Raw genomic sequence first — 25,109 nt, 5'->3', positions numbered from 1 at the left:
GGTCTGGACTGAGTGGTTAGGTTAAGAGGCTGAGCTGATGCTTTTCCTCAATTTGTCTACCTCAATAGAATTTTTCAGGGATAAAACTGAAATTTTAGCAGGACAAATTCAACTTTAAAATGAGAAATAGAGTCTTTCAAACAGAGGAACCATGGGTGTTAGAAAACTAGCCTCTGACTAATACCCTAATCAAATTCATTTACTGAGCTCATACTTGCAAGTACCTACTTAATTGGGGAAATTATACTAAAAGAGACCTCAATTTAAAATGGCCTAATTGGGATTATTTTTGATACTCCAAAATTGATATTCTTGCTTGCACAGTTAGAAAAAGCCAGCCATAAGATCAAATAGACTGAACGGAATGCTTACTTAATTGGTATTTAGAAGCTTCTAAAAGAGGAAATGATAAAATAACTTCTTTGCAGGAAACTGACAATAAATTACTTGAAACTATACCAGAACTAAAAAAGACTGCTAGCACTGACACTGTCTCTCCCTCTGCTCCTCCCATGTATCCTCTTCTATCTGAATTGCCTGGTCCAGATGCTATCTCCTTTTCTCTTCTGTCTCTTTCACCTCCTGCTGTTCCCATTTCCCCAATATCAGATGATTAAAAATCAGAGGTGATTATAAATCCCCTTAAGTAGAAACCTATTACAGGGAGAGGTGAAGGATCCTTGGTGCTTATGTACACACCCTGGACATGAGTAGAATTTAGAGCCTTGGCTAAGGAATTTCCCAAATCCAAGGTAGGATCTACTGGGATTTGATAAGGAGTTTGAGTTCACCATTCAAACCTATGAGCCCAGGTTTAAGATCTGTATCAATTAGTTTCTGAAAACAAACCAAGGAAATGGATAGAGAAAGCATGTTGAAAACAACCTCTAACATACTTTAAATTACATAGTCCACAGGTTTTCACTGAATGCAAGGAATTATCTCAAAAATTGCTTGAATTTATCCCAGAGATTTTTCCAAAAACTACATTGGACCAAGATTCAAAAGTGCAAGCAAAGACCTGATGAATCAATTATGTACTATTATGAAAAGTTAAAAAATGTAAGGAATATTCTGGCTTGAAACCTGAATCATTCTCTAATCACCAAAATGATCTTTTAGTTAACTCTGCTTTTTAGAAGGCTTAGATGAGGAATTGACTACTCTAGTCAAAAGGCAATCTATGTTGCTCTACGTTACCTACAAATACACTTGTTACACTGGCTGACCAACTTTTAAAATTATTTTAAAAAAGAAATAAAGGGGATAACTACAAAAAATATGAACCTTCAATTGGACCAATTAATTACTCAATGCCAGTTGGAGTTTAACTGATTCCTATTCAATCCACAATCAGATTGAAAAAACTAAAATTTACATTTGCTACAGAAAACCAGAGCATCAGAAAATTAATTTTAATTTAAGAAGGAGAAACCTAGAAGGAAAACTGGATTTGAGACCAGATTTACAAGATTAACAAGAATAAAGCTACTCCAGGGGAACATGAGGTGTTTTCTCCCCTTTCCCAATATAACACCCTAGGATAAGGAGAAATGATTTTAGATGTAGAAAAAATTAAAATCCTGAGAGATATATACACCATCTTTTCAGTTTTGAGCCCTGCCAAAATTAAGGTCTCTCTCTCTCAGAATAATACCTCAGTACAGATAGTAGAGCTTTCTAATGTCCCTATTAAGGGTTTTGAATCTTTACATTTAGAATTCTACATAGGGTAACATAAAGCAAGACACTCCTTTTTTTTTTCTAGTAGAAAGGGCTCCCATTCTCCTGATAAGCAAAGATCTATTGGGAATTTATTAATTTCATATTTCCTTTATGCTTAAGGGAGAAATGTTTCTATATCTGAATGACCAGTCAGACTTCTTTCAACTTATAATGATGAGGATGACGTTGAAAAAGCTTGATTCTACCAGCACTGAAAGAATACATTCTGGATCATCCATTAAGATATTCCTCATCATTCTGTAGTATCAAACTGAAATACCTTATTGTCCATATTCCTGAAAAACAGTGGCTTCTTTTCTGTGATAATACTCTGTAGCACATTTATACACACACACACACACACACACATATATATATATACACACATATATATATTTCTGTACATCCAGATTATTAGTATCTTATTGCCTTTACTTGAATGAGAAGCAAAATGTATGGACTGTAATGTCACAGGATTATAATGAAAGCCCCACTAACTTCTCACAGATAATAAAGCAGACCTAGAAAACCTTTTCAGAATTCTGACACTGAAGGAAAAATTACTTCTAGGAAAACTTGCTTTTCTCTCTCTGTGCCTTAAGACTAGGCTCTCAGGAATATTTATCTTATCTAGACCATCTCTAATACTTGAGATTGTAAAAAAAAAGAGGGGGATGAATGAAGCTTTTTTAAATTTAGCTCCTTCCAATGGTTAAAACTAGTGAGTTTTATATTGTAATATCTAATTCATGACCAAGCTTAGAAAATGAAACTATGAAATATATGGTTGGGAAAAGAGAGAACATGGGAGAGTAGAAGGACGCCCATAGCTCACCCTCTCCCACAAATACCCCAAGACCCACATACACAGACCCACTCAGCCAACCAAAGCACCTACAGAACTCCAACAGAACATAGCCCTCTTCAAAAGATAGAGACACCAAAAATCTGGTAGGAGAAAAGGAAAAAAGAAAGAACAAAAGGCAAAGCACAGTAGGACGGCACCCATGAAGAGGAAGGGGCAAAGGGGGACTGGCACTTGTTCCACTGGGTCACCCCTCTCCAACTGAGAGGCCAGCAGGTCGGAGGGAGAGCATCCGAGGCTCAGATCTGTACAGAGAAGCCCTTGACTGATAGAACTCAGTTAAACGGGCAAAGAGGGTCCCCCTGACACCGAGCCTGAAATGCGGGCTGGCAGCGGCAGGCAGGGCCAGGCTGCCCAGGCTGACCGAGGATGGGGGCGGCTGCACTGAGGCAGCCCCAGAGGAATTCAAGGGGATGCGCGACGTGGCTGTGGGTGCACAGGGCAGAACAATCTGGGCCCTCCATAAAGCAACAAGTTTGATGTGACCTAGGGGGAAGGGTGAATACCCCCATCTCTGAAAGCCCACGGAAAGTTTTCAGGGGAAGAGAGGCGGGGCTCAGGCACAGCCGCCATATACTCCAGCGCTTAGCATCCAGGTGGGGGAGGGGGCAAAACCTGCATCCGCACCGAAGGGCTTAGCAGCCTCAAAGGCCAGACGGACACTTGTCTACAGCCCAAGGCAGATAGGATCCTTCAATCTTGGTCCCTCAGAGAAATTGCTCCACCAAGACAAAAAAGGATGTTGTTTTGACCTGGAGCAGAGACAAGGCTGTTCCTCGGTCTTCCCCGAGTCCACCTGCGGAGCACCAACCCGAGGTGGAGCGTGCAGCAGCACAGAGTAGCACACAGACAAGCACTGAGAGAGGGAGGGCAGCACCCCACCTTGCAGGCAGGAACACAGCTCCTGACCACGCAACAGGGAAGGGGCGTGACCCATCCTCCTACCTGGCCAGTCGGCAATATCTGACTGCAGCATCCAGAGGGGCAGTGACCCGACCACCCACAGCAAAGGAGAGCTGCACTTGACCCAGTGTTGGGAAGAGGCATGATCTGCTTGCCGACAGGTACAGGGAGCAGCACAGAAAATGGCGCCAACAGAGGGCCTCTGGAAACAGCAAGCTGAGCTTCCAAAACAGGATGAAGACAGAAAGATTTCACATTAAAAGCACACAGACTCCAGGAGAACAACATCTCCCCCCTTTATTTTTTTTTCAAATCTGTTTTTAACTGTTCTATTTTCTATTACCGTCTTAATTTTTACTTCTTAATTCATTTATATTTCTCTTGGGTTTTGATGTCCTGTTATTGATTAGACACAGGTTTCAAATACATATATTCATCTTCCACCCGCCTTTTTTTCTTAAAGGTTTTAAAAGGACGTCTCAACCTGATTAATACTCTGCTTCAACTCGCTCTTCTATTATTACTATACACTGTTTTCAAACCCTCTTTCTCCCTTCTTTTAAATTTCTTTCTCTCTCTCTCTTATTTCTTTTCTTTTTTCCTAAGTTCTATTCCTAAATAGACATTAGATAGATAAAATCCTTAAGGTCCAAAAGAGGCAACTGATACTCCATAAACCACAGTGCCAGAGAGGTATGAGCAAGATGAAGAAGCATAGAAACCTTTCCCAATTAAAAGAACAAGAGAAATCCCCTGAAAGAAAGATCAATGAAATAGATATCGATAGCTTACTGAGCAAGATTTCAAAAAATGAGTGATCAAAGTGCTGAAGGAATTAAAAGAGATAGTGTTTAGAGATATAAAATATGTCAAAAATGAAATTGAAGCTATAAAGAAGAGGCAAGTAGAATGGATAAACTCATTGACTGAGATGAGGAATAATCTAATAGACTTGCAAAGCCGACTAGATAATGCAGAGGAATGAATTAGTGATCTAGAAGACAGGGCAATAGAAAGCACACATTAGAAGAGCTACAAGAAAAACAAATAAAAAATAATGAAAATAGCATAAGGGACCTATGGGATAATATAAAGCATCCCAAACTTAGCATAATAGGGGTCCCAGAAGGGGAAGAAAGATCAAATGGGGTTAAAAATTATTGGAAGAAAACATGACTGAAAACCTCCCAAACTTAAAGAAGGAATCAGATATCCAATACAGGAAGCTCAGAGGGTCCCAAATAGGAAGAACACAAATAGACCCACACCAAGACATATCATAATCAAGATGGCCAGAGTCAAGGATAAAGAAACTATTCTAAAGGCAGCAAGAGAAAAGCAAAGAGTAAGTTATAAGGGAACCCCCATAAGGCTCTCAGCTGATTTCTCTACACAAACACTACAGGCCAGAAGGGAATGGCAAGATATATTCAAAGTCCTGAATGAAAAAAAGATGCAGCCTAGGATATTTTATCCAGCAAGGATATCCTTCAGAAGAGAAGGAGAGATAAATAATTTCACAGACAAGAAAAAGCTGGAGGAGTTTAGCAACACTAAACCCATGCCAAAAGAAAGATTGAAAGGGCTATTCTAAATAGAAAAAGTAGCAGGATGCTACAGAAATGAGAAACTCACACTTGGAAAGGTGATAACTCATGAATTATAAATAAAATAAGTACAAAATTATAAAAGAAGACATACAAATCACTGAGAGTGGGAGAGGGATGCAGGGAAATATAGAATATATTTTTCTTTCTTTTTGAACTTTTTTATCAGTAGGATGGATTTGAGATCATGTTACTCTCAGTTTAATAAAAACAGTTATATAATGGACTAATAGATTTACAAAAAAGGGTAACCACAAGCCAAAAACTTACAACAGAGTCATAAAAATTAAATAAAATCCATGATAATATGAAGGAAAATTATCAAACCACAAAAGAAAGAAGAAAGGAACAAAGATGATATACTAATCCAACTGCAAAGATAAGTTAGATAAGTTCAAAATGGCAATAAACACACATCTATCATTAATTACTGTAAATGTTAATGGAATAAATGCTCCAGTCAAAAGACTTAGAGTGGAAGACTGGATAATAAAGCGAGAACCTTCAATATGCTGCATACAAGAGACCCACTTTAGGGAGAGGGACAGAAATAGATTGAGTGTGCTGGGATGGAAAAGGTTATTCCATGCATATGGAAAAGCCAAAGAAGCAGGTGTTGCAGAACTGATTTAAGACAAAATAGACTTTAAAACAAAGGCCATAAAGATAGGTAAAGAAGGACATTTTATAATGATTAAAGGAGTGATACAAGATGAGGACATTACACTTGTTAATATATATGCACCCAATATAGGAACATCTAAGTAAATAGAACAATTACTAACACAGAAAAAAGGGGGATATTGATGGGAATACAATCATAGTTGGAGATTTTAACACTGCATTAACATCACTAGACAGATCTTCTGGACAGAAAATAAATAAGGCAACAGAGAAATTAAAGAATACAATAGAAAAACTACACTTGGTGGATATTTTCAGAGAATTACACCCCCCAAAATTAGGATATACTTCTTTTCAAGTGCACATGGAACATTTTCCAGGATTGATCACGTACTCGGGTGCAAAAGAAACCACAACAATTTTAAGAAGATAGAACATATCTCAAGCATCTTTACTGACCACAATGCCATGAAGCTTGAATTCAACACCCGAGAAACAAAGGAGAAAAAAAGGAAAGCATGGAGATTAAACAATATGTTATTGAAAAAACAATGGGTCAATGAGGAAATCAAAGCTGAAATTAAAAATTACCTTGAGACAAATGATAATGAAAGCACAACCATTGAAAATCTATGGGACACAGCTAAGGCAGTGCTAAGAGGGAAGTTTACAGTGATACAGGCCTTCATCAAAAAAGAATAAAAATCTCAAATAAACAAATTAACCTACCAGTTGAATGAAACAGAAAAAGAAGAACAAAAATCCCCAAAAGTCAGCAGAAGGAAGGAAATTATAAAGAACAGGGTGAAATTAAATACAATAAAGATTAAAAAGGTCATAGAAAAAAATCAACCAAACCAAAAGCTGGTTTTTGAAAAAGTAAATAAAATCGACAAACCTCTGACCAAACTCACAAAGAAGGAAAAAGAGAGACAACAAATTAGCAAAATAAGAAAGGAAAATGGAGAATTTGCAACAAATAACATTGAAATACAGAATATCATACGAGAATATTTTGAAAAACTATATGGAGCCAAACTGCATAACCTAGAGGAGATGGACAACGTGCTGGAAACATACTGTCCACCAAGACTGAATGAAGAAGAAACTGAACAATTGAACAATCCGATCACTAGAAAGGAAAAATAAACAGCAATTAAAAACCTCCCTACAAATAAAAGTCCAGGACCAGACGGCTTCACCAGGGAATTCTACCAAACATACAAAGAAGAACTCATACCATTCCTTCTCAAACTCTCCCAGATGATTGAAAAGGAGAGAATACTCCCAAACTCATTCTATGAAGCCACCATCTCCCTGATACCAAAACCAGGCAGACACTACAAAAAAAGAGAATTATAGGCCAATATCACTGATGAACATAGATGCCAAAATACTCACCAAAATATTAGCAAATAGAATCCAAAACACATGAAAAAGATTATACAACATGAACAAGTGGGATTCATCCCGGTGACTCAAGGGTGTTTCAACATACGGAAATCAATCAATGTAATACATCACATCGACAAAAGAAAGAACAAAAACCACATGATCTTCTCAATCGATGCAGAAAAAGCATTTGATAAAATTCAACACCCATTTATGATAAAAATTCTCACCATAGTGAGTATAGAGGGAACATATCTCAACATAGTAAAAGCTATATATGACAAACTTACAGCCAGCATAGTACTCAACAGTGAAAACTCAAAAGCTTCCCACTAAAATCTGGGACAAGACAAGGATGCCCACTATCACCACTCCTATTCAACATAGTCGTGGAAGTCCTAGTTCTAGCCACAGCAATCAGGCAAGAGAGAGATATAAAATGGATCCAAATTGGAAAAGAAAAGGTAAAAGTGTCACTATATGCCGATGACAAGTTTCTATATATAGAAAACCCTAAAAGGTCCACACCAAAACTACTAGAGCTGATTGAAGAATTCAGCAAGGTAGCAGGTTACAAAATTAACATTCAAAAATCAGTTGCATTTCTTTTCACTAACAAGGAATCAACAGAAAAAGAAAGTAAAGAAACAATCCCCTTTAAAATAGCACCCAAAGTAATAAAATATCTGGGAATGAATCTAACCAAAGAGGTGAAAGAATTATACACAGAAAACTATAAACCACTGATGAAGGAAATTAAAGAAGACTTTAAAAAATGGAAAGATATTCCATGCTCTTGAATTGGAAAAATCAATATTGTTAAAATGGTCACACTATCCAAGGCAATGTACAGATTTCATGCAACCCCTATCAAATTACCCAGGAAATATTTCATTGAATTAGAACAAATCATAATAAAACTTATATGGAGCCATTCAAGACCTAGAATTGCCAAAGCATTACTGAAGAGAAAGAAAGAGGGTAGAGGAATAACTCCTCCAGACTTCAGACAATACTATAGTGCTACAGTCATCAAGACAGCATGGTATTGGTACTAAAACAGACATATATACCAATGGAACAGAATAGAGAGCCCAGGAATGAACCCACAAAATTTTGGTCAAGTAATCTTTGACAAAGTAGGCAAGAATATACAATGGAATAAAGACAGTCTCTTCAGCAAATGGTGTTGGGAAAACTGGACAGCAGCATGTAAAACAATGAGGCTAGAACACTCCTTTACATCATATACAGAAATCAATTCAAAATAGATCAAAGACTTAAACATAATACAAGATATATTAAACCTCCTAGAGGAAAACATAGGCAAAACATTATCTGACATACATATCAATAATTTTCTCCTAGAAGAAATAAAATTAAGAGTAAAGAAATGGAACCTAATGAAGCTTACAAGCTTCTGCACAGGAAAGGAAACCATAAGTAAAACAAAAAGTCAACCTACAGAATGGGAGAAAATTTTTGCAAATGGTACCGACAAAGGCTTGATCTCCAGAATATATAAGGAGCTCATATGACTATATAAGAAAAAAATAAACAACCCAATCCAAAATTGGGCAGAAGACCTAAACAAGGAATTCTCCAAGGAAGACATACAAATGATCAAATGGCACATGAAAAAATGTTCAATATCACTAATTATCAGAGAAATGCAAATCAAAACTACAATGAGGTATCACCTCACACCAGTCAGAATGGCTGTCATTCAAAAACCACAAGTGAGAAATGTTGGAGAGGCTGTGGAGAAAGGGGAACCCTCCTACACTACTGGTGGGAATGCAGTTTGATGCAGCCACTGTGGAAAACAGTGTGGAGATGCCTCAAAAGTCTAGGAATAGACTTACCGTATGAACCACGAATCCCACTCCTGGACTTATATACAGAAGGAACCCTACTTCAGGATGACACCTGTACCACAATGTTCATAGCAGCACTATTTACAATAGCCAAAACATGGAATCAGCCTAAATGTCCATCTACAAGTGATTGGATAAAGTAGAAGTGGTATATTTATACAATGGAATACTATTCAGCCATAAAAACCGACAACATAGCACCTTTTTCAGCAACATCGATGCTCCTGAATAATGTCATTCTGAGTGAAGTAAGCCATAAAGAGAAAGAAAAATACCATATGAGATCCCTCATATGTGGAATCTAAAAAACAAAAACAAAAACAAACAACCAGTCAAACAAGAAAAAAACAAAGTATAAATACAGGACAGAAATATTCTCATAGACATAGAATACAGACTTGTGTTTGCCACAGAGGAGGAGTGTGGGATGGGATAGACTGGGATTTCAAAATTGTAGAATAGATATACAAGATTATACTGTATAGCACAGCAAATCACAGAGGAATTCATGTAATAATGAGTGTGTATATGTCCATGTATGACTGAAAAATTGTGCTGAACACTAGAATTTCACCATTGCAAAATGATTATAAATCAATAAAAAATGTTTAAAAACAAAAAAAACCCCAAAATATAACACACACAAAAATAATCTATGGTTGTGTCTGTCTATATGTCTATGTGTGTATTATGTGTCTTTAGCTTTGTATGGTATTATAAAAATTAATTTGCAAATGAGACCTATTTAATTGGCCTAAAGTTAATTAAGTGCTTATATAAATTCTCAGAAATAGAAAAGAAACTGGCCAAAATGATTTTCATTTTCATGTGAACTAAGAAATATCCAGTATTACGTGAATACCTGGTAGTAAAGTTATTTTGCTGATTTAATTAATATAGACACGTCTTTACAGTCATCAACTTTAAGTATAATACCTTAGTTTTACCTAGGTTTAATAGAAGACAATAAGATTCTATTATATCTGTCACAACTTTGTCAGTAAGAAAAATACTTAAGAATTGTAAATTTTTTAAATGTAAAGTGAATGCAAATGAGATAGTAGCTTTTGGATGAACTTTTTAGGAGTGATATATTTTAGAGTTACCTTCTTTAAAAAATTTCTCTAGATATTTGGTAACCTAAAATTTTGAGTCGTGATAAAATAAGTTAAATGGTGGAAGTTTATTGAATAACTAGGTCATTCCCAAATATAGTAAGATACTGAAACATTAATTACTATATATTGGCTTCCTTTTACAGAGAAACTAAAGGTGTTTAAGACAATTAATCAATATGTTTAGTGCCAAAATGTGATATTTTCTATAAAAAGCACATTTTTTAGACATTATTATAAATATTGGTTTACCAACCTACAGAATACTAATGTAAAAGATAATTAATAATTGCTTACTTCTTAGTTTTCATTAGAAATTGAGATTTTAGGGGTTCAAGATTATATTTTCAAAATTTAATTAGAGCTACTAGAAAAAGTAAATATTGAAGTATACAGTAGGATGTGTGTTTTCAGTAAAAGAAAGTATGGTGAATGAAATTATATTTTGTTAATGGAAAAGAATGACTTTATCCTAAGGCTGGCTGCTTCTGAATGGAAAAGAAAATAAGGGACAAAATAATATTGATACAGAAATTTGTGGAAGGTTTTTGAAAGAGGAACCCTAAGAGTTTTATACATGGTCAGGAGTAGCTAAGTTTAGAATAAGTTTAGTTGAGTAAATGAATTTTAGAAGTAAGTTGGTACAAGCCTAGGGTTAGTCCTCTCTTTCTCTGTTAAGAAGTAAGTTTTTTTTTTAATGTTAATCTGCCTTTAGTAGCAGATTGTAAAGTTTCTTTTACCCGCTAAGTGATCTGTTCTGTATTTACTTTTGAAATATTTTATTGTTAATGAGTAAGTATTATTTCACAGTGACCTATTCGTTTGCCTGATCAAGTGTTATGACATTTTTTAACAAGCTTCTCTAATATCAAGTTTTAATTAGAGCTTTTTGGACTTCCAACTAACTCTGGGATGCTTCAGAGGGCCCTGAAACAACCCAAAGAGAGATTTTAAATTAGTAAATTTCATTTGGCATGTTAAATTACATGGGAACCATTTTCAAATGAATAATAAATCTTCTTTGGTTAAATTGTATGAGGAAATGTTATATTAATATAAGTATTCTAGAAATTATGCTGAATCCCTAAAAATCTAGTATGTCTGAAATGTTACCAGTCATAACTCTGGTTATTATAGTCAGGTTTCTTTATCAATTACAGTGTAACTAGATATTTATTTGTGCTTTTAAGCTTCTTATTATTTATGGACAGTTACTGTTTTATTCTGATGCTTTTACAAAATGCTTTCTCTTCAAGGAGATTTACTGGTTTCTGAAAAATTTCAGGTTATAGCACAGAACTGAAGTAGGTAAAAAAAAATTCTAAAAGTCTGATGGAAAATCTGATTTCATAAAACTGTTAACAAAAAGCACTAGTTAAGTAGAATTGAGTGAACTGGTGAATAGTGGTTATAATTTTTATGGTTCCTGTCTGAAACATTACTGGTTTTTAATCTGTGTTTTCTAGAAATAAAGAAATCATTTTCTTTAAGCTAATTATGATTCACAGTAATTTAGTAAATTATACTTATTTAAGCAGACTTGGAATAGTTATGATTTCTTTCTATCTGATCCCTCCAGAGACTGGAAATTCTTAAATTCCCAGCAGCTTTATCAGATAAATTAGGAAGATCACCTCCTAACATATGTATAGGAATCTCAAAGTATTTGGGGACTGCAAAAAAGAACATTTACCTAAATTGTAAGACAAAATTTGTGACATGTTCTATATGTGGCTTTCATGGCCTTAGGAGATCTTATTTAAATTTTAGTTTGAGACTTCTTATTAAAAGTTCTGGCAAAGCCAATTTAAAATAACCTGTATGATCAAATAATCAGAAAATTTGTGCATAAATTGACCTTGATTTGGCTATATTTGATAAAAATGAGGGTAATCTTAGAGAGAAAAATATGTTTCAGTGAATATTAAATTCTAATTTTGTTAATAAAGACCTGTATTCCTAACTAAGACTCACTTCCCATATTGGTTTGTCAATTTGTTATATTATTACTAAGTTTAGTTGAGTTATTAAAAGGACACTCTAAGTTGGTTTCTGAAACTTATCTCAGAAATCTATCTTTGGATTAAGATCCAGTGCCCCTGGCCTGCAACCAGGAGGTTATGCATACTAGAAAAGCCACACAATAAGTACTATCTCCAACCAAGATTGAAGGACTTTGTCAGGTATTCTTAAATAGCTCATACACAATGGACTGAAGGAAATTGACTCAGATTAATATTTCCACTTACAAAGGGCCTATGCACTGGGCTGGCCTATAGAGAGGACTGCTGACTTTAAAATCACCTTAAAACAATGCTCAGAGGAGAATCTACCAGACCAGGATGAGAAGACGACGACATCTGAGGTAGACAGCTGACCCAAGACACTGGACCAGGCCTGCATATCAATTACTTTGAAAATTGCTACAACTTTACTTATGAACTAAATGTACTTCACAGTCTTATGCAGAGTTACAGTTAATCGAACATTTAGGTTTATGGTCAATTACTTTTATACAGTTCTTCTGGGTTATCTTGCTGGGCTTCCCCACTCCAAGGCTCTTAGATAGCCCTTAGAAAATTTATTCTAGAAGAAAGAAATTATAGTTCTGTTTAAGCCACTATTGATATTACTAGATGGGATTCCCTCACCTGGCCTCACCTGCTCTGAGCCTGGCCATAAATAAAAATTTTCTTATTATATCACTCAACTTCAATCAAGGCAACAAACAAAATTTCAGAATATATATATTGTAAGACATATATATATATAGGGATATATATATATCCCTCAATTATGGGAAGAACTTATATGGCTAATACCAGGCTATGGTCATTTAAGTTTAAATTTGCTCATTTTGGGAAAAATTAAACTATGCTAAGGATAACCAACCTAATGAGACTAGGAAATTTGACTGCATGCCTTATAAACAATGCCTGTATAACATCTTCCTTAAAGATAAGGATCAGTACAGAACAGGTTAACTCAGATGACCTGAGGATATACTGAGTAGCACTTAATGGAAGTTCTTGCTTTAAATTCTTACTTATGACCTTACTAATACTGACACCTACATTATTATTATTTTGCCTGTTTTACAAAATTGTTGTTTCTTGCATTACCAAATGTGTGATTAATCCTCTGATAAAATAATGACTAGGTAACTTGAAGCAGTGGAACAGGTGTATACTTCTGTATCAAACCAAAAATTGTAATTGTGTAACTCTACATAAGGGGAGAAACAAGAGGCAATTTTCTTTCCTGGACCATAACAAGCTAGTAAGACAGGTGGTCCAGAGACTTTTGGCATTTGTTAATAAGGCCTAGTCCCATAACAGCACACTGAATGGCATATCAGTGAAATTCTTGCCTGATCTAGGAACAAGCATTCCTAGCACTGTGTGATGAAATGGTCACAAAATGCCTCCCTAACTATGGTCGAATTTATGACCATGAGGGGGTCCTGCTAACTAAGAATTAGCAATTGCCACCTAACTCTGCTTGGATTAAATTGTGAGACACTGACAGTCACTGGCCTCCAACACACTCTGAAAAGAGTTCAGGATGGAGGTCAGGAATGAGGCACTCTGTGCTCTTGGAAAACTGGCTGAACAGGTCTTCAGATAGATATTTTCAGAAGATTTTATTAGTCCAAATTTTTTCATCATTCCTATCTAGAAAAACACTATATTAATCAATGATGACAATTGTTACTTGTACCTAGTAGCAATCATCTGCCTGTGTGTGCTTGATTGTACATAGAACCCCCCCATTCACTGAAATCATATACAATACTAAGTTCTTCCCTGCCTACTCAGAACATTTTCTCAGAGCTTTCTGGGATGTTGTCACTCTAGCTATAGTCCTCATTTTGCCCCAAATAAAACTTAACCCACAACTCTCACATTGTGTGATGTTATTTCAGTCAACATATGTAGGTGTCTAAGAAACAAGCCATTCTTTCCTTTGTCAGAAGTCTTCTATCATACTCACCTTTAGAATATAAAGCTTCACTTAATTTAAAAAATTCCTCTATGAATTTTTTTCAGAAATTTCAAACTGTGTATTACATTCAAACCACTTGAACTATAGCTTTCATTTAATAGAAGAATACATTTAGGGGCCAAGATGGCAGAGTAGAAGGACGCTAGTAGCTCACCCTCTCCCACAAATACACCAAAAAGCACATCCATGGACCCACCCAGCCAATCAGAGCATCTGCTGAACTCCAACAGAACATTGCCTCTCCAAAAGACAAAGACACCAAGAATCTGGTAAAAGAAAAGGAAAAATAAGAAAGAAGGAAAAGCAAAACAGTGTGAGACCAGTCCTGTGGGTAGGGAGCAGCAAAGGATGAATAGTGCTTATTTGCTGAATCTCCCCCTCTCCAACGGAGAGGTCAGAGGGATGGAGGGGGAATCTCTGAGGCCCAGATCTGTGTGGAGCACACCTTGACCAACAGAACTAAGTTAAACTGGTATTGAAGGTCTCTGAAACTCCCAGCCCAAGAGGCAAATCAGCAGGTGGGGAACAGGACAGGCTGCCCAAGCTTGACAGAGGACAGGGGCAGCTGCACTGAGGCAACACCAGAGGACTGCAGGGTGCTACACGCCATGGATATATGGGTACACAGGGCAAAACAACCTGGGACCTCCATAAAACAACACAGCTGATGTACCCTGGGGGGAAGGGTACCATACACCCTATCTCGGAAACCTCGCCAAAGGTTTTTGGGCAAAGAGAGACAGGGCTCAGCCACAATCTCCATGTCCTCCAGTTCATAGCACCCAGGTGGGGTAGGGTAAAACCTAAATGTATACCAAAAGGCTTAGCAGCCTCAAAGACCAGTTGGAGACGTGTCTAAGCCTGAGGCAGATGGAATCTTTCTGCCCTGGTACTTCACATAACTCTCACCACCAAAACAAATAAGGAGGTGAGTTTTGGCATGGAGCAGTGGCAGGGATTTTCCTCTGTCTCCTATGGACTGCCTATGGAGTGCAGACCTGGGGTGGAGAGGGCAGCTGCACAGTGTAGGGGAGCGACTGGCACCAGGAGAGGGTGGGCGGCTACCCAACTTCCTGGCAGGAGAGAAGCACATGACTGTTGTGCTGTAGGGGGGGTTCAATGTGCCTGCCTACCTCGCCCAAGTGCATTTGACTGGGGCACCGGGAGAGGGAGTTACCTGGTCATCTACCATGTAAGAGTGCTGCACCTGACAGCAGTGTTGGGAGGGGGCATGATCTGCTTGCCAACAGACACTGGGAGCAGCACAGATGAGGGGCAACAACTGAGAGCCTCTGGAAGCAGCAAGCTGAGTTCACGAAATAGGGCAAAGACAGAAAAAATTCTCAATAAAATCATTAAGAGCAAAATCTCCATAAGAACACATTCCATCTTTCTTTAATCTTTTTTAATTTGTTTTATTTTCTATTACGTATTTAATTTGTATTTTTAAACAATTCTATATGCTTCCAGTAACAATCCTTTTAATTTTTTAAAAAATATTTTATTATTGATATTTAAAAAAATCCACCTCTTTTCATTTTTATTTCTCTTGGTTTTGATCTCCTGTTATTGATTATACACAGGTTTTAATTTTTTTTGCTCTTTTCTCCTTTTTTAAAGGTTTTGAAAAGATGTCTCAATTCAATTGCTATTCTGCTTCAACTTGCTCTTCTATTATTTATTATAAACCGTTTTCAAACATTTTTCCCATCTTTAAAATTCTCTCTCTCTTTTTAAAATTTTATTCCTGCGTAAGTGTTTGATAGAAAAATAAACTCCTTAAGGACCAGAATAGATAACTGATACTCTAAAAGCCACAGTGCCAGAGAGATATGAGTAAGATGAAGAAGCAGAGGAATCACTCCCAATTAAAAAAGCAAGAGAAATGTCTGAAAGAATGATCAATGAAATAGACATTCATGACCTACTTGATCAAGATTTCAAAAAAGGAGTGATAAAAGTATTGAAGGAACTAAGAGAAATAATGTTTATAGATGAAATATGTCAAAAATGAAATTTAAGTTATAAGGAAGAGACAAGTAGAACTGATAAAGTCATTTGCTGAGATGAGAGCTGATTTAAAGGTTCAAAAAAGCAGGCTAGATAATGCAGAGGAATGAATAAGTGACCTAGAAGACAGGATAACAGAAAGTACCCAAACAGAAGAGCTGAGAGAAAAACAAATAAAAACTAATGAAAACCATATAGCGGATCTATGCATAAAAGGGGTTGCAGAAGGGGAAGAAAAAATAAAGGGGATTGAAAGGTATTTGAAGAAATCATGACTGAAAACTTCCCAAAATTAAAGGAATCAGACATCCAAGTACAGGAAGTTCAGAGGGTCCCAAACAGGAAGAAGCTAAACAGATCCACACCAAGACATAACATAATCAAGATGGCAAGAGTCAAAGATAAAGAAATGATCCTAAAAGCATCAAGAGTAAAACAAAGGGTGAGTTTCAAGGGAACGCACATATGGCTTTCAGTTGATTTCTCTACACAAACACTATAGGCCAGTAGGGAATAGCAAGACATAATCAAAGTCCTGAAAGAAAAAAATAAAAAAAGATTCAGCCTAGGATACTTTATCCAGCAAGTCTATCCTTTAAAATAGAGGGAGAGATAAAAAATTAACAGAGAAGCAAGAACTAGAAGAGTTAAGCAACACTAAACCCATGCTTAAAGAAATATTGAAAGTTATACTGTAGATAGAAAAGAAGCAGGATGCTACAGAAATGAGAAACTCATAACTAGAAAGGTGGAAACTTATGAATTACAAATAGAATGAACATGAAACTGTAAAATAATACATCTAAATCATTGAGTGGGAGAGGGAAGCAATATATATATTATATATATATATACACACATATATATATATGTTTTTTCTTTTCATTTTTAAGCTACTTTTTAAAAAAAATTTAATTGTTTTAACAATTTTTATTGAGTAATAGTCATTTTACAATGTTGCATCAAATTCCAGTGTAGAGCACAAGTTTTCACTTATACATGAACATACATATAGGCATACTCACATTATTTTCGCTGTGAGCTAACACAAGATCTTGTATATATTTCCCTGTGCTAGACAGTATAATCTTCTTTATCTATTCTACATTTGAAATCCCACTCTGTGCCTTCCCACCACCCAGCCCCCGTGGCAACCACAAGTTTGTATTTTATGTCTATGAATGTGTTTCTATTTTGTCTTAATGTTTATCATTTTTTCATTTTTAAATATTGTGTTCTCAGTAGGATGGGTTGAGCTTTTATTGCTATCTGTTTAATACAATTATAGTAATATGTTAATAGACATACAAAAAAACTAACCAGAAGCCAAAAACCTACAAGAGAGTCACAAGAACTAAAAAAAATCAAGATAATAAAAATGAAAATTAGTAAACCACAAAAGGAAGAAGAAAGGAACAAAGAGGAAATATCAAATCAATTGCAAAAATCAGTTGAAAATGGCAATAAACACACATCTATCATTAATTACTGCATATGTTAATGAACCAAATGCTTCAAACAAAAGACATAAAGTGGCAGTCTGGATAATAAACAAGAACCTTCAATATGCTGCATACAAAAGTCCAACTTAAGGGAGGACATCAATAGATTGAGAGTGAAAGAATGGAAAATGATATTCCATGCAAATGGAAAAGCCAAAAAAGCAGGTGTAGCAGTACTGATTTCAGACAAAATAGACTCTAAAACAAAGGCCATAAAGAAAGATAAAGAAGGACATTTTATAATGATTAAAGGAGTAATACAAGATGAGGTTAATTCACACTTTAATATATATGCTCAAACTATAGGAGCATCTAAGTAAATGAAACAAGTACTAACAGAGGTAAATGGGATATTTATGGGGATGAAATAATTGAGGGAGATTTTAACACTGCATTAACATCACTAGGCAGATATTCCAGACAGAAAATAAATAAGGTGACAGAGAAATTCAATGATACAATATAAAAATTAGATTTGATGGATATTTTCATAGCATTACTTCCCCCAAAATAGGATATACGTTCTTTTCAAGTGCACATGAAACATTTTCTAGGCTTGATCATCTACTTGAGCACAAAAGATGCCTCAAAAATTTTAAGAAGAGAAATTGTCTCAAGCATGTTTACTGACCACAATGCCATGAAACTGGAAATCAACTACAAAGAAACAAAGGAGAAAAAAAGGAAAGCATAAACATTAAAACACATGCTATTAAAAAACCTATAGGTTCTAGTTCTGTGAAATGTGTCCTGGGTGATTTCATAGGGATTGCATTAAATCTGTAGATTACCTTGGACAGTGTGACCATTTTAACAATATTGATTCTTCCAGTCCAAGAGCATGGGATATCTTTCCATTTTTTAAAGTCTTATTTAGGTCCTTCATCAATGGTTTATAGTTTTTTGTGTATAATTTTTCACCTCCTTGGTTAGATTTATTCTCAGATATTTCATTACTTTGGGTGCTATTTTAAAGGGGATTGTTTCTTTACTTTCTTTTTCTGTTGTTTCATTGTTAGTGTAAAGAAATGCAACTGATTTTTGAATGCTAATTTTGTAACCTGCTACCTGCTGAAATCTTCAATCAGCTCTAGTAGTTTTCGTGTGCACCTTTTAGGGTTTTATATATATAGTAACATGTCGTCGGCATATAGTGACACTTTTACCTCTTCTTTTCCAATTTGGATCCATTTTATTTCTCTCTCTTGCCTGATTGATGTGGCTAGGACTTCCAGGACTATGTTGAATACGAGTAGTGATAGTGGGCATCCTTGTCTTGTCCCAGATTTTAGTGGGAGGCTATTGAGTTTTTCACTTTTGAGTACTATGCTGGCTGTAGGTTTGTAATATATAGCTTTTATTATGTTGAGATATGTTCCCTCTACACCCACTGTGGTGAAATTTTTTATCATAAATGGGTGTTGAATTTTATCAAATGCTTTTTCTGCATCAATTGAGATGATCATGTGGTTTTTGTCCTTTCTCTTGTTGATGTGAAGCATTACATTGATTGATTTGTGTATGCTGAACCACCTTGTGTCCCTGAGATGAACCCCACTTGGTCATGATGTATAACCTTTTTCATGTGCTTTTGGATTCTATTTGCTAGCATTTTGGTAAGGAATTTTGCATCTATGTTCATCAGTGATATTGGCCTGGTTTTGTATCAGGGTGATGGTGGCTTCATAGAATGAGTTTGGGAGTATTCCCTCCTTTCCAGTTTTCTGGAAGAGTTTGAGAAGGGCTGGGATGAGTTCTTCTTGGTATGTTTGGTAGAATTGTTTGATGAAGTCGTCTAGTCCTGAACTTTTATTTCTAGACAGGTTTTTTTTTATCACTAATACGATTTCATTTCTAGTAATCAATTTGTTCAAGTACTCAGTTTCTTCTTGATTCAGACTTGGTGGACAGTGTGTTTCCAGAAAGTTGTCCATCTCCTCTAGGTTTCGAGTTTGGTTCCATGTAGTTTAACATAATTTTCTTGTATAATATTCTGTATTTCTATTTATTTGTTGTAATTTCTCCATTGTAATTTCTTGTTTTGCTAATTTGAATTCTCTCTTTTTTCTTCTTTGTGTTATTTCCAGAGGTTTGTCAATTTCATTTACTTTTTTAAAAAACACCTTTTATTTTGATTGATTTTTTCTATGTATTTTTTTAATCTCTATTTTATTTATTTCCTCCATAATCTTTATAATTTCCTTCCTTCTGCTGCCTTTTGGGGGTTATTCTCTTCTTTTTCTAATTCTTTTAGCTGGTGGGATAGATTGCTTATTTGAGATTGTTCTTCTTTTTTAAGGAACTACTGTATCACTATAAACTTCTCTCTTAGCACTGCCTTTGCTGTGTCACATAAATTTTGTGTGGTTTTGTTTTCATTTTCATTTGTTTCAAGGTATTTTTTTTTAAATCTCAACTTTGATTTCCTTATTGACCCATCGGTTTTTTAATAGCATGTTGTTTAATCACCATGTTTTCCTTTTTTTCTCCTTTGTTTCTCTTTTGTTTATTTCTAGTTTCATGACATTGTGGTCAGTAAAGATGCTTGAGATAGTTTCTATCTTATTAAAATTGTTCAGGTTTCTTATGCACCCAAGCACATGATCAATCTTAGAAAATGTTCCATGTGCACTTGAAAATAATATATATCCTATTTCTGAGGGGTGTAATGCTCTGAAAATGTCCACCAAATCTAGTTTTTCTACTGTGTTATTTAATTTCTCTGTTGCCTTATTTATCTTCTGTCTGGAAGATGTGTTTAGTGCTGTTAATGTGATGTTAAAATCTCCAACTATGATTGTATTCCCATCAATATCCCCCTTTATCTCTGTTAGTAATTCTTTTATGTACTTAGGTGCTCCTATATTGGGTGCATATTTATTAATGAGTGTAATATCCTCATCTTGTATTCTTCCTTTAATCATTATAAAATGTACTTCTTTATCTTTCTTTATGGCCTTTGTTTTAAAGTCTATTTTGTCTGAAATCAATACTGCAACACCTACTTTTTTGACTTTTCCATTTGAATGGAATATCCTTTTCAATCCTTTCACTCACAATCTATTTGTGTCCTTCTCCCTAAAGTGGGTCTCTTGTAGGCAGCATATTGAAGGTTCCTGCTTTATTATCCAGTCTGCCACTCTATGTCTTTTGACTGGAGCATTTAGTCCACTAGCATTTACAGTAATTAATGATAGGTGTGTGTTTATTGCCATTTAGAACTTATCTTTGCAGTTGATTTGGTATTTCCTGTTTCTTCCTTTCTTCTTCCTTTTGTGGTTTAGTAATTTTCCTTTGTATTATCATGGATTTTATTTAGTTTTTGTGACTCCCTTGTAAGTTTTTGGCTTGTGGTTTCCCTTTTTTCTAAATCTATTAGCCCATTACTATAACTATTTTTATTAATCTGATAGTAACATGATCTAAAACCTATCCTGAGAACAAAAAAATTAAAAAAGAAAGAAAAAAATATTCTATATTTTCCTGCCCCCTCACTCTCAATGATTTAGGTGTCTTCTTGTAAAATTTAGTGTTTATTTTATTTGTAATTCATGAGTTATCCCCTTCTAGTTATTATTTTCTCATTTCTGTAGAATCTTGCTGCTTTTCTATTTAGACTAGACCTTTCAATATTTCTTTTAGCATGGGTTTAGTGTTACTAAACTCTTGTTGTTTTGCTTATCTGTGAAATTTTTATATATCCTTCTATCCTAAAGGATAGCCTTTTTGGATAAAGTATCCTAGGCTGCATCTTTTTTTTTTTATTCAGGACTTTGAATATATCTTACCATTCCCTTCTGGCCTGAAGTGTTTGTGTAGAAAAATCAGCTGAGGGCCTTATGGGGGTTCCCTTGTAACTCACTCTTTGCTTTTCTCTTGCTGCCTTTAGGGATCATTTCTTTATCCTTGACTCCAGTCATCTTGAGTATGATATGTCTTGGTGTGGTTCTGTTTGGGTTCTTCCTGTTTGGGACCCTCTGAACTTCCTGTACTTGGATATCTGATTCCTTATTTAAGTTTGGGAAGTTTTCAGTCATGTTTTCTTCCAAAACTTTTTAACCCCATTTGATCTTTCTTCCCCTTCTGAGACCCCTATTATGTGAAAATTAGCATGTTTTATATTATCCCATATGTCCCTTATATTGTTTTCATTTGTTTATCTTGCACTGTTCTGATTGGGTGATTTCTGTTTTCCTGTCTGCTAGGTCTTTTGTTTGTTCCTTTACATTAACTAGTCTGCTTTGTGCAGACTTTAGTCAGTTCTCATCTCAGCCAATGAGTTTACCAATTCTACTTTGCTCTTCTTTATAGCTTCCATTTCATTTTTGACATATTTTATACTTCTATACACTATCTCTTTTCATTCCTTCAGTACTTTGACCACTCCTTTTTTGAAATCTTGATCTAGTAGGTTATTGATGTCAATTTCATTGATCATTCTTTCAGGGGATTTCTCTTGTTCTTTTAATTGGGAATGGTTTCTCTGCTTCATCTTGCTCATACCTTTCTGGCACTGTGGTTTATGGAGTATCAGTTCTCTATTGTGGTCCTTAAGGAGTTTATTTATTTATCTATCTAATGCCTATATAGGAATAAAACTGACTTTGGCATCTGTGTCTTTTGAAAAAGACGGTGTTCTGTCAGAATCCCGCAGGTGCTCTTCTTGGCTGAGTGGGTCTGTGGATGTGAGTCTTTGTGTATTTGTGTGAGAGGGTGAGCTACAATCACAGTACTACTCTGCCATCTTCTAAAGTGCAAGTTTAAATCTAGAAACACTTACCCTGATTTCTCAGCCTGTTTCCTAGTGAAGGTTTCAAGTTACAGGCGATTTGTGCTGTAGAATAGAGTTGGAGCTAATGTTTCCCCTTATAGGTACAGGAAGGCCTGCATCTGAAACACAGAATGTCTGTGTTAAAGACAATGTAAGTGAAGGAGGCCTTCCACACTCATTCAGACCCCAAAAATGACATGTGTAGAAGCATTCATTAAGCTTGTCTAAAGAACAAGGGTTAATCTAGAGACACTTACCATGATTTCTCAGCCTGTTTCCTAGAGCTGGTTTCAAGGTAAAGGCAGTTGGGAGTGTAAAACTGTGTTGAAGTGAATGTCTCCCCTCATATATATCCATGAAGGCCTGCTTCCTAAACATAGAAACACAGTGTTTGAACAAGATATGTGAAAGAGGCTTTCCATGCACATTTGGATCCCATAAATAAACATGTATAGAAGAGTTCATTCAGCTAGTCTAAAGTGCAAGTGTAAATCTAGAAATCTTTTCCTGATTTCTCACCCTGTTTTCTAGAGCTGGTTTGAAGGTAAAGGCAGTTTGTGCTGTAAAACTCAGTAGGAGCGAATTTCTCCCCTTAAATGTATAGGGAGGCCTACTTCCCAAACACAGATTCTTTGTGTTCCAAACAAGGTATGTGAAGGTGGCCTCCCACACACATCTACATCCCAGTAAAGAACATGTGTACAAGTATTCATTCAGCTAGTCTAAAATGCAAGATTATATCTAGAAACCCTTAGCCTGATTTCTCAGCCTGTTTCCTAGACACAGGTTTCTAAATAAAGGCAATTTGCACTGTAAAACTGAGTAGCACCTAATGTCTCCCCTTCTATATACAGGAAGGCCTGGTACTGAAACACAAAAACTCTATGTTGCAAACAATGTATGTGAAGGAGTCCTTCCACACACATTTGGATCCAAAAAATGAATAGGTATAAAAGCATTCATTCCAGTAATCTAAAGTGCAAGAAAAAATCTAGAAACATTTACCTTGATTTCTTAACCTGTTTCCTAGAGACAGTTACAAGGTAAAGACCATTTGTGCGGTAAAACCAAGTTGGAGTGAATGCATCCCCTTATATATGCAAGAAGGCCTGCTTCCAAAACTCAGAAATTTTGTTCCAAAAGAGGTATGTGAAGGATGCCTTCCACTCAATTTCAGATCCATGAAAGGAACATGTGTAGAAGTGTTCACTCAGTTAGTCTAAAATGCAACTGTAAATCTAGAAACAATTACCCTATTTCTGATCCTGTTTCATTGAACGGGTTTCAAGTTTAATGCAGTCTGTGCTGTAAAACTGAGTTGGAGCAAGTGTCTCCCCTTATATATACAGGGAGGTCTGCTTCTAAAACACAAGAAGTCAGTCTTCCAAACAATATATGTGAGTTAGGCCTTCCAAATGCATTCAGAACCAAGAAAAGAACATGTGTAAGAATGTTCATTCAGATAGTCTAAATTAAAAGGGTAAATCTTGAGACACGTATCCTGATTTCTCAGGCTGTATCCTATAGCTGGTTTCAAGATAAAGGCAGTTTGAGCTTTAAAACCGAGTTGGAGTGAATGCCTCCCCTTATATATACAGACAGCTTGATTCCCAAACACAGATATTCTGTGTTCTAAAAAAGGTATGTGAAGGAGGCCTTTCACACAAATTCAAGTCCAAGAAAGAAACGTGTATAGAAGCGTTCATTCAGCTAGGCTAAAGTGCAAGGTTAAATATAGAAACATATACCCTGATTTCTCAGCTTGTTTCCTAGAGCCAGGTTTCAATGTAAAGGAATTTTGCATTGCAAAACCCAGTTGGAGCTAATATCTTCCCTTTAATACACAGGAAGGCCTGTTTCCAAAACACAGAATCTCTGTGTTCCTAACAAGGTATGTGAAGAAGGTCTTTCACACACATTTGGATCCCCAAAATGAACATCTATAGAAGCGTTCATTCAGGTAGTCCAAAGTGCAAGTGTAAATCTAGAAACACTTACCCTGATTTCTCAGCCTGTTTCCTAGATTCAGATTTAAGGTAAATGCACTTTTCACAGTAAAACTGAGTTGGAAGTGATGCCACCCCTTATATAGACAGGAAGACCTGCTTCTCAAACACAGAAACTTTGTGTTTGAAACAAGTTTGTTAAGGAGGACTTCCACACATATTCGGATTCCAGAAAGGAACATGTGTAGAAGAGATCATTCAGACAGTCTAACGTGCAAGTTTAAATGTAGAAACACTTACCATGAATTCTCAGCCTGTTTCCCAGTGCCAGTTACAAGGTAAAGGCAGTTTGCTCTGTAAAAACCAAGTTGGACCAAATAACTCCCCTTATATATATAGGAAGGTCTACTTCCAAAACACAGAAACTCTGTATTCCAAGCAAGGTGTATGAAGGAGCCCTTTCACACACATTTGGATCCAAAAAATGATCATGTATTGAAGCTTTCATTCAGAAAGTCTAAATTGCAAGGGTTAATCTAGAAACAATTACCCTGATTTCTGAGACTGTTTACTAGAGTTGGTTTCAAGGTAAATGCACTTTAGGTTGTAGAACCGAGTTGGAGCTAATGCCTCCCCTTATATATACAGGAAACTGTGCTAAAACACAGAAACTCTGTTTTCCAAAAAATGTATGTGAAGGAAACCTTCCACATAATTTGGATTACAGAAATGAAAGTGTAGAAGTGTCCATTCAACTAGTCTAAAAT

The sequence above is a fragment of the Camelus bactrianus genome, chromosome 14 (assembly GCF_048773025.1).
Source record: "Camelus bactrianus isolate YW-2024 breed Bactrian camel chromosome 14, ASM4877302v1, whole genome shotgun sequence".
NCBI lineage: Eukaryota > Metazoa > Chordata > Mammalia > Artiodactyla > Camelidae > Camelus > Camelus bactrianus.
This window is presented reverse-complemented; position numbering follows the sequence as displayed.